This window comes from Hippopotamus amphibius, chromosome X (assembly GCF_030028045.1).
Source record: "Hippopotamus amphibius kiboko isolate mHipAmp2 chromosome X, mHipAmp2.hap2, whole genome shotgun sequence".
NCBI classification, from domain to species: Eukaryota; Metazoa; Chordata; class Mammalia; order Artiodactyla; family Hippopotamidae; genus Hippopotamus; species Hippopotamus amphibius.
The window spans coordinates 122150766-122164950 of record NC_080203.1 but is presented as its reverse complement, the minus strand read 5'-3'; the positions used below and the strand labels follow the sequence as shown (position 1 = coordinate 122164950).

At 44.8% G+C, this 14185-nt stretch overlaps 1 pseudogene; it reads right to left on the bottom strand.

Moving 5' to 3' along the window:
- Positions 1 to 12718: 12718 nt before the first annotated feature.
- On the bottom strand, positions 12719 to 13656 carry LOC130841582 (poly(rC)-binding protein 2-like; annotated as a pseudogene).
- Between the last annotated feature and the right edge of the window lie 529 nt (positions 13657 to 14185).

The following is a 14185-nucleotide window of genomic DNA, read 5'->3' as shown; positions in this document are numbered from 1 at the left end:
AAGGGAGACTTCAGCATCTCCAGTGGTGGGGCTTGAGTTATCACCCCCAGCTTGGCCAAAGACACTAAAAATTCCTTTGTGCTTGGGTCTTAAATTCCTTCATAGAAGGTTCTATTATTATTTTTCTTTTAGATCTTAGAAATAGAGTGAGGACACTTCTTAAGGAGACATTGAGTCATAGTACCTGGCTGCTTTGTGTTGCTCTGCAATAAGGTCATTGTAGACCTGCTTAACTTTTTGAATTTTTTTGGTGTCTTTTTCTTCTAAGACAGGAATTACTATGTGGCCCACATCATTATAAGGCTGAAGCCCTGTAGACTTTTCTTAGGAATATTTACATTCTCCCATTCCAGTTCTTTCCAAGCACACTTCCAAAACATACCCTCTTTAAAAATCCCCCCAAAAGTAGAACACTTCTTAGCAAATGGTTCATTATTTATCTAGCACCTACTAGAATACATGTGATTACAGTACAGTAACAGCAGGCTAGGATAGTAGATGATGAGTAGGATGGACAGAATTTAAGTAGCCAGGCAGGAGAGAGGGCCTTCCAGGAAGGGGGAGCAACATTAGCAAAGTCCCAGAGCAGGGATTGGCAACCTGTGGCCCCTGGGCCAAGCCTGGTCTGCTAATACTTGTAAATAAAGTTTTATCGGAACACAGCCATGCTTACTCACTTATGTGTTGTCTGTGGCTGCTTTCACACTATGATGGTAGAGTTGAGAAATTGTGAACAGAGACTGAACAGCTCCCAAAGACTAAAATATTTACTATCTGGCCCTTTATGGAAAACGTTTGCTGAGTGCTGGCATGGTGAAGTGGGGGTCATGTTTCCTTCCCGGAATGGGTATTCAGAAAATGTGAGTTTGAACAGAAAGGATGGGGCTTCAAAATCATTTGGTAGGAAATAGGGAGCAGGCTCATGAGAAATGGAAATCTCTGTTCTCACCCTGCAGCAGACTCCCCCTCGGACCCAGATACTGAGAATCAGCGGAATGGAAACCACTTAAATGTACTGACTACATCTATCCTTCCATCTGTCCGTCCACCCATCCGTCTTATTGAGCATACATTTATTAATTTTTACAGAATCATATCGTTACTCAAGTAAAACATGGCTATTGTAGGGAAAAAGATTTTAAAAAGTATAGAAGAGCCCCCTCGAAAAAGAAGAAAACCAACCATAATTCCACCAACTATAGATAACCATGGTTGCATTTTTTTAATATATAAATTTATTTATTTATTTATTGGCTGCATTGGGTCTTCATTACTGCATGCGGGCTTTCTCTATTTGCGACGAGCAGGGGCCACTCTTTGTTGCAGTGCACGGGCTTCTCAGTGCAGAGGCTTCTCTTGTTGTGGAGCTTGGGCTCTAGGCACGTGTGCTTCAGTAGTTGTGGCACATGGGCTCAGTAGTTGTGGCTCGCAGGCTCTAGAGTACAGGCTCAGTAGTTGTGGCCCATGGGCTTAGTTGCTCTGCAGCACGTGAGATCTTCCCAGACCAGGGATCGAACCCATGTCCCCTGTATTGGCAGGTGGATTCTTAACTGCTGCACCACCAGGGAAGTCCCAACTGTGGTTACATTTTGGTATGTGTCCTTCTTATCTTTTTTCCTACACAGAAAAGGAAGTCTTTATTGAGTGCCTACTAGACACCAGGCAGTATGCTAAGCGCTGAGAATACAAAGTGGTGGAAGCTTGGTCTTGACTTCAAGGTTAGAGAGCAGTGACCCAAAGTGTTGCAGAATGGGCTGAGAAGTGCAGTAATAGCTGCCCGAAGAGATACGAGAAAAGCAGGGAGGAAGGTGGGACTGCCTCTTCCTGGCCTATTATATTCAAGGCAAGCCGTAGAGGGTGGCTGGGAGTCTGGCACGTGAGCAACAATATTCCAGACACAGGGGAAAGTAACTGATGCTTCTCATGTGCCTATTAGGTACCTAGGAGTTTTATTGAGAAAATATCTCATGTAATCATCACAACAACTCTGGAAAGTAGATATTATCATTCCCATTTTACAGATGAGGAAATTGAGACACTGAGGAGTGAAGGCATTTCCCCAAGCCCATGCAGATAGCTCGAGGTGGAGGCAGGATTTAAGCTTAGGTCTATTGCCCATGCTTTTCCCATGTGATCATGCAGCCTCCTCAGGATAACCAAGTCATGGTGGCCACCTTCACTGATTTTTATTTAATAAATATTTATTAAGCACCCACTATGTGCCAGGTAAAGAATATTTGAGGACTGTGGCCTCAGAAAGTCCTATAGGATCTCTCGTGTGTGTGTGTGTGTGTGTGTGTGTGTGTGTGTGTGTGTTGGAGGAGTCTGTGTGAAAAGTCAGGTTATGCTTTGGCTTCAGACAGAACTTGAGACTGATCTAGACCCCAAACATACGAGTATATATTGAATTTCTTCCCTCCTTGTTTGTAGGATTCTTGGGCCCTTCTTGGAAGATGTAGACCAATCATGTTGCATTGTTTGCCCGCTAGAGAGGCCATACTAATTGGATGATTTTAATACACCAGAGCTGGAGGTTGCCAATCATTTGTTAGGTCAGTGCTCTGGTGGGGTTGGACTGTGTGTATGGAATAGGGAAGGAGGCAAGAAAGTAGCCCCTTCCCTAGTTGCTGCTCTCATGCAGAATGGCTGTCTCATGGTGGACAGAAGACAGAGGCCTGGCTTGACAGTCAGTGCTGTAGGAGTTCTAGGGCAGGGACCTCACAGTGGGCAGGACGGAGTAGAAGAGGCTTCCCGAAACAGCCACGTCACCAACATGGCTCATGGCGACGGGCTGGGTAGCAAGCAGCTCCATGTGAACTCTAGGAGAGGTTACAATCTCCTTCCAAAACCCAGGAGGTGCTTTAACTTCCGCATTCCACTGGGAGGGGCGTGTGAGGATTGGAGGGTGGGGATGCCTCTCACTCCCCCTTTCTCCAGGGCACACACAGCCACCCTCAGCGTCAGAGAGCTGCACCATGAGATATGGCCCAGCCGGAAATGAAATTATAAAGGAGTCGCTTCCAAAGGCTTCACCTTGAGACCTTACCTTCTGCATTGTGTGCACACCGTTTATCGCCACCGCTGCTGGGAAGGGGAGCTGCTCGCGTCATGTGGAGAGGAGAAAGTCTCGGGAGCAGAAAATGATAAGATTTATTGTGGGAATAAAACCCTTTTAAAAAACAACTTGCCTCTTGTTAAATACATGTGCTGGGCCCAATGTCATGGCCGTTCACTCCAGGCAAACACAGTGGTCTTGCTGGAAGATTCTCTTAACTGTCCTGTGCCTCTGTTTCTCTGCTTGTAGGATGGCATATTAAGTGGTTGTTAAGAAAGGATGGGTGGGTGGGCAGACGCTGGATTCTTTTTTAGGTTCTTTTGTCCAGCTGTCCCTTTACCAATTTGCTCATGACCGCTTCACCCGGGGGGCCTCCGGAATGGTGGTGATGGTCACTGCACAGCTGCTCCCCAGCCCCCACCTACTGGTGGTCTGTGACCGCCGCCCAAAGGATGCTTCTCATCACCGTTCAACCAGAGCGCTCTCGAGGGCCTCCTAGGGGCCAGGTCCTGGGCTGGGGACATGGTAATGAACAAGAGACCTGACCTTTCCCTCCAGAGGTCTCCCTGAGCTTGACCTTGAGTTAATCTTGGCACTCAACAGCTTGAGGGTCCATCAAAACCCCTTCCTTCCTTTTATTTTTGGGAAGATTTCAAGCCCAGGGTTCTAGCCTAACTAGAGATCCTAGGGTTCTTTTTTTGGCTTCCTGTCCACTACCTCTGCCACCCACAAGTGCTCTAAGTTGGAACAAATGACACAAACTAGCTAGACCAGCACTGTCCAATAGAAGTTTCTGCCGTGATGGAAATATTTCGATTTGTGCTGTCAGTATGGTAGGCACTAGCCACAGGTGGGTACTGAGCACTTGGAGTGTGGCCAGTCAGAATTGGGATGTGCTATAAGTGGAAAACTTCAAAGCTATAGAACCTAAACTGCAAAATATCTCAGAAATCATTTTCCTGTTGATTACATTAAAACTATAATAGTTTGAGCATATTGGCTTGAATAAAATATGCTATTAAAACCAATTTCACCTGTTTCATTTTACTTTTAAAATGTGCTAACATTTTAAAAATTTAAATAGGTGGCTTGTGTTATATTTTTATTGAACAGTGCTGTTCTAAAACTTTGGTTTTCTTATCTGGAGAATGAGGGGGATGGGCCAGAGATCAATAAGGTCCCCTCATCTCAGAGATGCTATGATTTCCCCCCACACCTGACTCATTGTGTGAATTGACTACCCAGGCATGTGAGCCATGGTCAAAGTTAACGTAGCAAGTGCTATCAGGCCCCACTCACAACCCCTCAGCACTTACCATTCTAGGACATGCTGAAGGCATCCTACTTCAAGCACCCGTAGCACTTCCTCTTAGGGTTCTCTATTGACCTTCAGGAGGAAGGCCAACGATGCCTCCAGGAATTGCCCTTGGCCAATGATGGATGGGAGTTGGGTGAATACCCCAGTTTCCATGCCCCTCAGGTGGCACACTAAGGTGTGTTCTACACAATTTCCCAAAGTTCCCCAGCAGGACAGAGCCTCAGCACCCACATGGTACCCTGCTCAATAATTCTTCCTTTAATGGTTTCCTTCGCTTCCCTGTCTCACTTCCCCATTCGTCTACAGGTACTTTCTAGGATCACTTCCTATGTAAACTACTACACTCCCATCCTTTTCTGAGTCTGCTCCTGGATGAATGCAAAGGAGACTTTCAGTGGCTTCTCCTCTTTTATCAGCTCATCAGAATCTCTGGCACATTAAACATTAACCAAGTAGATGCTTAATGTTGTTGTTGAGTTAGTCCTGTCCCACAGAACTGCAGGTGTAACTACTTGGCGCCCTCTCCTCCTCCCCTCCCCCCCCCAAACACGTTACCTTGAATGAATTGGCACTTTTAGCTACATTTTGCCTACATTAATGATTTCTATTTTAATACTAGTTTCCAACCTCGATTTTCATCAGACTGAGTTCCTGGTCTCATTTTCTTCTAATTGCAGTAAGATGCCCCAAGACATCTTGGGGTTGATGGGTCCTGGGTGGGTGTAAATTGTTTGCTGCTGTTGAAGACACTCTGGGAGGGAACCTTCTGGGATCTGACAGGAAGTTGTTCCAGATGTCAGAGACCCAATGCCAGAAAATGAAAATAAGCTCCAGTTACTAAACTGATCAGGGTCTGGCATTTCAGAAATCAGAGCGCCTCTAAGATGAACAAAATCTGAAATCTCTGGAAATGATCCAGAGATACAGCACATATATGGCTTAGGAGTATCCTGGAAGTTAGAAGATGGATTATGGCCATTTAAGGAATCATTTTCTCATGTCACGTCAGGAATTAGAATCCTAGAAGAGCAGGAAGGGATCTTAGGAATTCTCGTCTCCACCCTCCACCTTCTAATTTCATGAATGAGAAACACTGAGGCCCAAAGAAATGAAACAATCTGTCTCTGGACACAGATAGTGAGCTGAATCTCAAAACAAGTCCAGTGCTTTTTCCGTAACCTTGGAGCACCACCCCTAGTCTTTGTACAGAAAGGAAAGCCAGTCATGCCTGACTGACAACCGTTGCTCCCACCTGTGGATGGGAGAGTTCGTACAATGAAGGGAAAGACCAGAATCCTCAGAGCTGTCTCTCGGCTGTACAACATGACGGCAACCACACTGGGTAACTCCCCAAGAGGAATCACCCAAGGTCTAGCTAGAGGGCTGGCATGTGAAATGCTCTGCCCTAAAAATTAATCCAGCCTGCTGAAGCCGCATGAGAAGCAGAGGAGTATTTTTGGCACACCTCATGACGTTGGCTCTGTGCTAGGGCCCCAGGGATCTGAATCAGTTGTAAACTTGGGCTCTGCTCCGAAGCTGTTTATAATTGGAACAGTGGAGACAAGACAGACAATGAACCAATTTAAAATATAGAAATGTGATTCCCAAAAGTTTCTTCCACAAATATCTGGTTGCAGTCTGGCATGTGTCTTGTATCCCCTCCCATCCCTGGAATTCTCCAATAATTCCATGAATATGAATTGTTTCTTATTACAACACTCATAAGTTTTTTAGGGACAGAGATCATATTTTTATTCATTCATGCATGCATGCACTCATGCATTCATGCATTTACAGTAAGTCCCCTACAAACGAACCTTCAAGTTGCGAACTTTCAAAGATGTGAACGTGCATTCGCATATCCCGTCATGTAAGTTAGTTCACGCATCTGGCGTACATTGTCACGTGTGTGCATCCTCTACAAGTGGTTGTGCTTTTGTGTGCTTTACCGTACTCTGTTTTTTTATGTATTATTTGTGTGAAATGTATTATAAACCTATTACAGTACAGTACTATATAGCTGATTGTGTTAGTTGGGTACCAAGACTAATTTTGTTGGACTTATGAACGTGCTCTCAGAACGAAACTCGTTCATATGTAGGGAACTTACTGTATTCAACGGGTTTATTGAATGCCTGCTAGTCACTAGGGATGGGAGGGATTGCTAGGTGAAGCAGAGGGAGGAACAAAAGATGTCCCAACCCTTCCAGTGCCTCCCCGTATCACTCAGAATACAAGCCCAGGTCCTTATAACTATCTTTAAAACCTGTCCCAATTCCCAAATCCTTTCCTACCTCTCTGGCATCTTGATATCCACAGTCTGATTGGAAGTAGAGAAGGCTGTTATGTGAGGTTAGAAGGGGTGGCTAGTTTTCATTAATTTCATTGATGTAATTGGTTTATTCATGCATTCACTCATTCGGCCCCCATTCAGTGATTATCACCTCCACGTCAGGGCCTGTGCTAAACACTGGGTTACTGGTGATAGATGATATTTCCGTTCTTACGAACCTTATACTATAGTCTGTAGAGAGGAACCCGGGCAATAAGCAGATTGGCGAATATCTAAGCAATCATACCTGGTGATATGCTCTCTGAAGGAAAAACAAGACATAGGGATGAGAATAATGGGAGAAACCTAATCTGTATTGAGGGTCAGGAAAGGCATCTCTGGGGAAAGTAACCTTTAAATTGAGGCCCTTAAAGAGAAAGATTAGTCAGACAGGGGTAGAGGGGAGAGCGGAGGTTTTTCAGGCAGAGGTTCTGAAGATTGCCGGAGAGGTTCTGAACTTGCACGCTGATAGCCCTCTGCTGTACCCTTGAGCTTTGGATCCGCTCTGCATGAGGCATCCTCGTGGACCACTCTGCCCTTGAGAAACCAGCAGAGGCAGGTGTGTGGAAGGGGGGAGGTCGAAATATAAGGGGGGTCTCTGAAGATAGAACCAACTTAACACGCAAGAGTGCTGGGAGAAGAGTTATAGAGAGGCTGATCACCACCCCCACCCGGCCAAGACACACACACGTACACGCATCCTCATACTCGGACACACTTTGTTGGCCAGATGTAAGTAGGATTTACTCCCGTTTCTATTGGGGACAAAATGTGCAAATCAGGAAAATTTCTCTTTGTTTTTGTCCTCAGCTTCCCTAGTATTTCATCCCACAAAACTGACCTCTGTTCTCTGCACACCGAACTTGGAATCAGAAGGCTCTCCCACTTGTTAGTTGAACTCGAAGTACTTGAAGCTTAATTTTCCTTGTCCGTAACATGAGGATACCATATTTGTCTATCTCTTCACAACAACTTTTATGCGAAGGTTTTAGGAAATATAAAGCATTATAGAATATTTTTTAATTTAATAGACTTATGTATATATTTTTAATTGAAGTATAGTTGATGTACAGTAGATTTTATTTTTAAAAGCAGTTTTAGGTTCACAGAAATACTGAGTAGAAAGTACAGAGATTTCCCATATAATCCCTGCCCCCCACCCCAACACTCAGAGCTTCCCCCACTAACAGTGCCCCCCGCCAGAGCGGTACATTTGTTATAATTGATGAGCCTACGTTGCTACATCAGTGTCACTCAAAATCTGTAGTTTACATTAGGTTTCATTCTTGGTGTTGTACATTCTGTGGCTTTTGAGCGTTATAAAAAGTAATAGTAATAATTGTGCTGGTTACTCTTCACCTCCCACCCCCAAGATGCATCCTCCACCCTTCTTTGCCTGGTTCTGTGCCCCAAGAGGCAGACTACATCACCCAGGTTCCCTGGCAGCTGACTTCTGAATTGGTTCGGCCAATGGGTGGGCCCAGCAAGAGATCAGAAGGCAGGAGGAGAGAGGCTGAAATATTCCTCCCCTGGTCCTTCCCTGTTTCAGTACTCCATCTGTGGCAAGAACTGGGTTTCTCCATGACCACAGGTCCTGACCGGTGGCCCCTCGTCCATGGCTCCAGCTCTCACTGCAGTCCAGTGACACCATTTCCTCCCCTTGTCCCTTTCAGCACATGGTCCTGGCTCCTCGTCACAGTCTCTGGGCTTTAACATCTCTTGTTGGTTCCCTTAACCTGCTCACAAAGTAGCCCCTTCCCTGGAATCTCTTCATTTGAACCATTTGGGCTGAGTTCTGTTTCTTGTTAGAATTCTCATTCCTATAATCATAACAACAAAAGCAGCGGTTAGCGACTCAACAACAACTTTATTAAGTGTTTGCCTTGTGCCAGTTGCTATGTTAATTTCTTCAAAAACATTGGCTGGATTAAAGGTTAATTTTCAAAAAAGCTTCATCTGTGACTTTCATCCAGATGTAAAGTGAACACATGTTGACTGACAAAGACTCTCTCCTCAACCTAACTCTAGTCAGGCGCCTGTAAGTCCTCAAGGCCCCAGCTTTGGGCGCTGTCCTTGGTCTGCTTATTCCAGAATCTCACCGAGTCAGTTTAGCCACAATCCTCCACTGAATCCCACGGCTCTTGTAGCACATTTCTCATCCCCTCCCCCTTGATATCTTACCACGCTGGCCTGCCTTCAGCAAGAGTCTTGTCAAATCAGGTTACCAGAACCTCCCTCATCCCTGATGTTTCCCCTCAGCAGTTTTCCATCCACTGACCAGCCCCCCCTTTGGCTGTAAATCTTCACTTGTCCTTGTTTTTGGAGTTGAGTCTGATCTCTCTCCCTCTGCCCAAAACCTCATTGTAGTAATCCCCCTGGATAAAGTCTGCCTTACTGTCTTTAATAAGCGTCATGACATTTTTTTCTTTAACATGACAAAGACTCTTTCCTTGACCAAACTTGAGACAGGCTCCTCTGAGGTCTCTTTTTCACTAGGTCTCATCTTTGGGCTTTGTCTTTGGCCTGCTTAGCCCAGTTTTAGCAAGAATCTTGCTAAATCAGGTTAGTGAGAATCACTCCATTCCTGATATCTGATCACCGTCAATATCTGATCCAATTCCTCATCTTCCATCCTTGATATCTCATCACCCTGGCCTGCCTTCACCAAGAATCCTGTTAATTCCATTTAGCAAGAGTCCTCCTATACTTGATGTTTCCTCTCAGAAATTTTTTAACCCACTGACTCCTTCACTCTGCTCATTGGCTATAAATTCCCAGCTGTCTTTGCCATATTCCGAGTTGAGCCCGATCTCTCTCCACTATTGTGATAGTCCTGACATTTATTGCAACAGTGCTGAGTAAAGTCTTCCTTACCATTTTAACAAGTCTCAGAATAACTTTTTCTTTAACAATATTAAATATTTACTTTAATTCATCAACGAGGGAACTGGTAGGATGGTAGAACCAGTTCAAGAACAGACACATTTGTAGATTAGGAATATTGAAATGAATGTGCAAATACAGGCAAATTTGATCTCTTCCAGGGGCAGGAGGCACATCAAATTGAACCTCTGATGGACAGAATTTGCATATCTATAGACAAGAATGATTTTGCCAATACAGAGTTGTAGAATGGCTCAATGGGCAACGAAAAGCTAGGATGAGAAAACCGAGAAAGGTGTGCTCTAGACTACTGCCCATGGGCCAAATGCAGCCCACCACCTGCTTTGTAAATAAAGTTTTATGGGAACACGGCCACGTGCATTCATTTGTGTATTTCCTATGGTTTTTTCCATGCTCCGATGGCAGAACGGAGTAGTTTCAGCAGTGGCCAGGTAGCCCACAAAACCTTAAATATTTACTCTCTGGCTGTTTACAGAAAAGTTTACTTGACCTCCCTGCTATGGAGAGTGTATTGTTTTCCACTAAGCACAATTTTTCTTACAGCTGATAAGGAATAGATCAGTACTAGCTCCATTTTACAAGTAAGAAAACTAAGACCAGTGAAGTGACAGAATCTGAACTCTAACCCAGGTCAGCCTGAGTCCATCGTTAGTGCTAGGATCAGCAAGCAATTTAGCTGACCCTAATAACAAAAAATCCTGAGGCTAAAGTACAGACCAAGCATCGGAACACCTTAGAAATTATTTCATCTTCAAGAAAGAAAAGGCTGTCTTCAGAAAGGTATGTGTGTGTGTGTGTGTGTAGTGGGGCGGGGGTAAGAAAAGAGTGACCGCTTTGATAACTGCTTAGCCTAATTTTACTTTTATTCCTTGGTGTAAAACTACTTTCACAAGAGCACATGAGTTAAATTGCAGCAGCTTTGTACAAGGCAGGGCATGGGTTGTACATTACTGAACAAGAATTCGAGCCAGAAGCAGAAAATTTTGAAACAGTTTTGTACTGTTTTTCTTCGGGATGTTTGCTCTTTCTGAACCTAGCCAGCATTAGAGTCCTCCATAGTCAGTTCCAGTTAACATCAGTGGTCGCCTCCTTCAATAGTCAGCGCCTCCCTCCCTCCCTGTTGATTACATTTTTCTTCTATTTTAGAGCTCTTGAAAGTGCTAGTCTCTGAAAGGGATTAAGTGGGTTAATTAGCATTACAAAGGCCCTTTATTTAGTTCGTATTTAAAATCTCTAAACACCGCCTGTGCTGGCCACCCCTCCCCCCATTTTGTGAATGGGAAAGTGAGCTGGAAAAGCTCCAGCTATAAGGAGAGTGTCTGAGACTCAACCCAGCCCAGCCCGTTCCCCAGTCCAATTTGGAAATCATGTCTTTTGCATCAGGTTGCATGTCAAATCTTTGTCAAATCTTTTTCAGTACACGCTCCTAAATAATACTTCCCGGAGTATCACTAATAGTCACAAGACGCAGTGGGTGAATTTCAATGGCTGAACTGCTGGGGAGAAAATGAATGGACTGTTAATAGGATCGCTCTGGAATAATAGCTAAATTATTAAACTGTAGTGTGGTGGGTGTCACTTCCTTAGTGTGGCAAATTAGATTGGAAGGTGCCACATCTCAGGAATATTGCATTGCACAGCCCTTTGGAGGGATTTAAACCTTTTCTCCTTTACCAGAGCTCGTGTTTATTTCTCTTTTTCATTGGCTTTTATTAGTAGAGGGTGGAGCAGATAGTGTTGGTTTTCTGCCACATCCCCTGGGTATCCATCTCTACACCAAAGGGCCTTTGCTAGGAACACCTGCCAGGCTCAGCCAGCAGGACCTTTTTGAGCCCTGGGAGCATGTGGGCCCGCCCTCAGGGGAAACCCAGAGTGCCTGAGAAATAATCCCTCCACCGGGGCCCTCATCTAAGGATGGATGTGAGCTGGTGGATAAAAACCCAGCTGCCTCACCCCTCCGTTGGAGCAATGACAGGGTCTGGTAACTCTGGGGTACAGGGCAACCCAGGGCTCCGGGAGTTCCCCAGCAGGACTGCGCTCCAGTGACCCCCAGTGTTTGATATCCTCTTTATTGGCTGCCTTTCCTTCCTGTCTCACTTCCTCTACTACTGTTTCCCGGAATCACCACTCAAAGCAACAACTTGCAGTCAAATCCTCTTAGGTTCTGCTTCTAAGATAACCCACACCAAGACAGAGAGTGAATAGAAAGATTTTTTCCTCACCAATTATCCTGCAGCAAAAGGAGACACCTTTTCACGGAACCACGTCGCCAAGTCCCCTGCTCTGACCAGAGGGCAGCCTGTTGCGGTGGGAAAGCCGTGAACTTTGGGGTGAGACTCAGTCTGGAGTTCAAATCATGCCCTGGCCATTGACTGGCTGTTTGACCTGGGTGACCTTGCTCAAGTTATTTTGCCTCAGTGAATCTTCATTCCCCCCACTTATTTTGAGGGCTAATAATGCCTCCCTCCAGAATTGTTGAGAGAATTAACTATGTCATGTACATTCGCAGCTCAGTACAGTGCTTTAACATATAGGAACAAACCAATAAATGGCAGTTGTTTGACCTCCAAAACGCTGCTCCACAGTCACTACCGAGAGAATGTAATGTTCTTGTCCTTGTAGCTTTTGTCATGGGAGAATAAAGCAAAGTGATACCCAGAACAAGACTCTGTCAAGATTCCAAGCTTCATGTGATTGCAAAACAGTAGTAAAGACAACCATGAGGAACACCTTATCTGGCTAACAATTTTTTCCAGGCCATCTTTTAATTAGTTTTTGAGAACTTTATGACATCGTGGACTAAACTGCATTGTATTAATATTCTAGTCTCCTAGTTCTATGACAAACCAAAAAAAAATGCATGAGCACAAAACCCCAAAATAAAACAAAACAGGGAGAAGCTTATAAAACTAAATATGGAACTCAGCTCTAACAGCTGAATGGAGAAAGGAATTCGAATCATTTAAAAATCACAAGTGGATGATAAAGTGTAAAGAAATGGAAACTTACAGACTATTTAAAACCTGGAATTGCTGACTGATGAGAAACGACACAGATGGATCAGACGTGGTGAACAGCCAGAAAGGATTGTAGATGCATCTACATTGTCTTAACATCTCCCCATACCTCCTGCCTCTGAGGACAGCTGGACAGTTAGATATGGGACCAGGCTAATGGTGACAGCAGATCCAATGATGGTAACCAGCCTAGCAGTAGATGCTTCCATTGGGTTTGCAGTAATGAACTATGCCCCGGACGTCTGGTGGATCTCATTGATTTGGGCACCCTAATGCCCCATTGTGCAGCCAATTAAAATGCTTGCAATGGTGAGTTCATGAGTAGTCTCAGTTGATACATCCAAGCCTGCCCAATAGCCTTTCATCTCTGGAGAGTAGATTCAGTGTCACTGCATCCGAGGTTGCCATGCATCATAGGAAAACAAGACTGTTGCATTGCCAACAGGGGCAGCTTGGTCAAATGTGAGTGTGAAATAGCATCATTGAATTCTGTAGGCCTCCAGAGGGAGTCCCTCCAGGTCAGAGTTGAGGCACATGGATGGGTGGGGTGGTGGGGTGTTGAGGAAAGCCCACACCATTGCTGCCTGTGTTGTATGTGTCCTGACCACCTGCAAAGATGACCAGAGAGCTGAATGGCCTTTGGGGTCAGGGTGACTCCAACATGACTGGACAGGCTTGCTGGACACAGTGATGGTTTGCCCACACCAGCAGTTAAAATGGCCTGCTCAGTTGAGTCGGGAGTCATATTCCCTGTCACCTGGACCTGAGCCCCTGTACTCTCTCATCATATTTCCTTGATCTCAAAGCCACCCTTCCCAATGAGAGAACCACACTGCTAGCAGGGACCACCAGGCTCAGGGTGACCAGGGTCTGCTGGCAGCTGTGCTATTGTGCTGACATCCTCTTCCAGTTCATCAATGATGGTAGCAAAGGCTTTAAAGATGGCATTCATGGGTCCAGCCAAAGTGATAATTCTCTTAGCACAATTCCCTTTGGAGATGTTGATATGTACACCTCTCTCCCTACACATCTTCTTAACTGATTCTCTGTTCTTTCTGATGATACTGCCAACTTCCTTTCCATGCATAAGAAGCTGTATGGAGAAAGTGACATTCAATCCACTTGCAATCATACCCTCCATCCACCTGAAGGGCCCCTGTTCCTTTCTTGACGACCTCTCTTGTTCCTCCTCTGGCCTTCTGCCCTTCCCCTTTCCACCCACTCCCATTTTCTTCTCCAGACTGCAGTTTTGGCTTTGACCACTACCAGTGACTAATGACTTGACCATTTCAAGTCTAGCTCCTCAGAATACCGCTGGACACAGATAGGCATTATTAGAGGTGTCACGCAAAGCACTAAGCATAAAAGGAAAACAACTGATACATTTGATTATGTTTAAATGAAGAACTTTTGTTCCACAAAAGACCTCATTAAGAAAGAGAAAAAACAAGCTGAAGAGCAAGAGAATACCTTTGAAACTTCTGTAGCCAACAAAGGACTTTTATCTAGAATAGATAAAGAACTCCTATCAATTAAGAAAGAAATAGAAACTCTGAAGA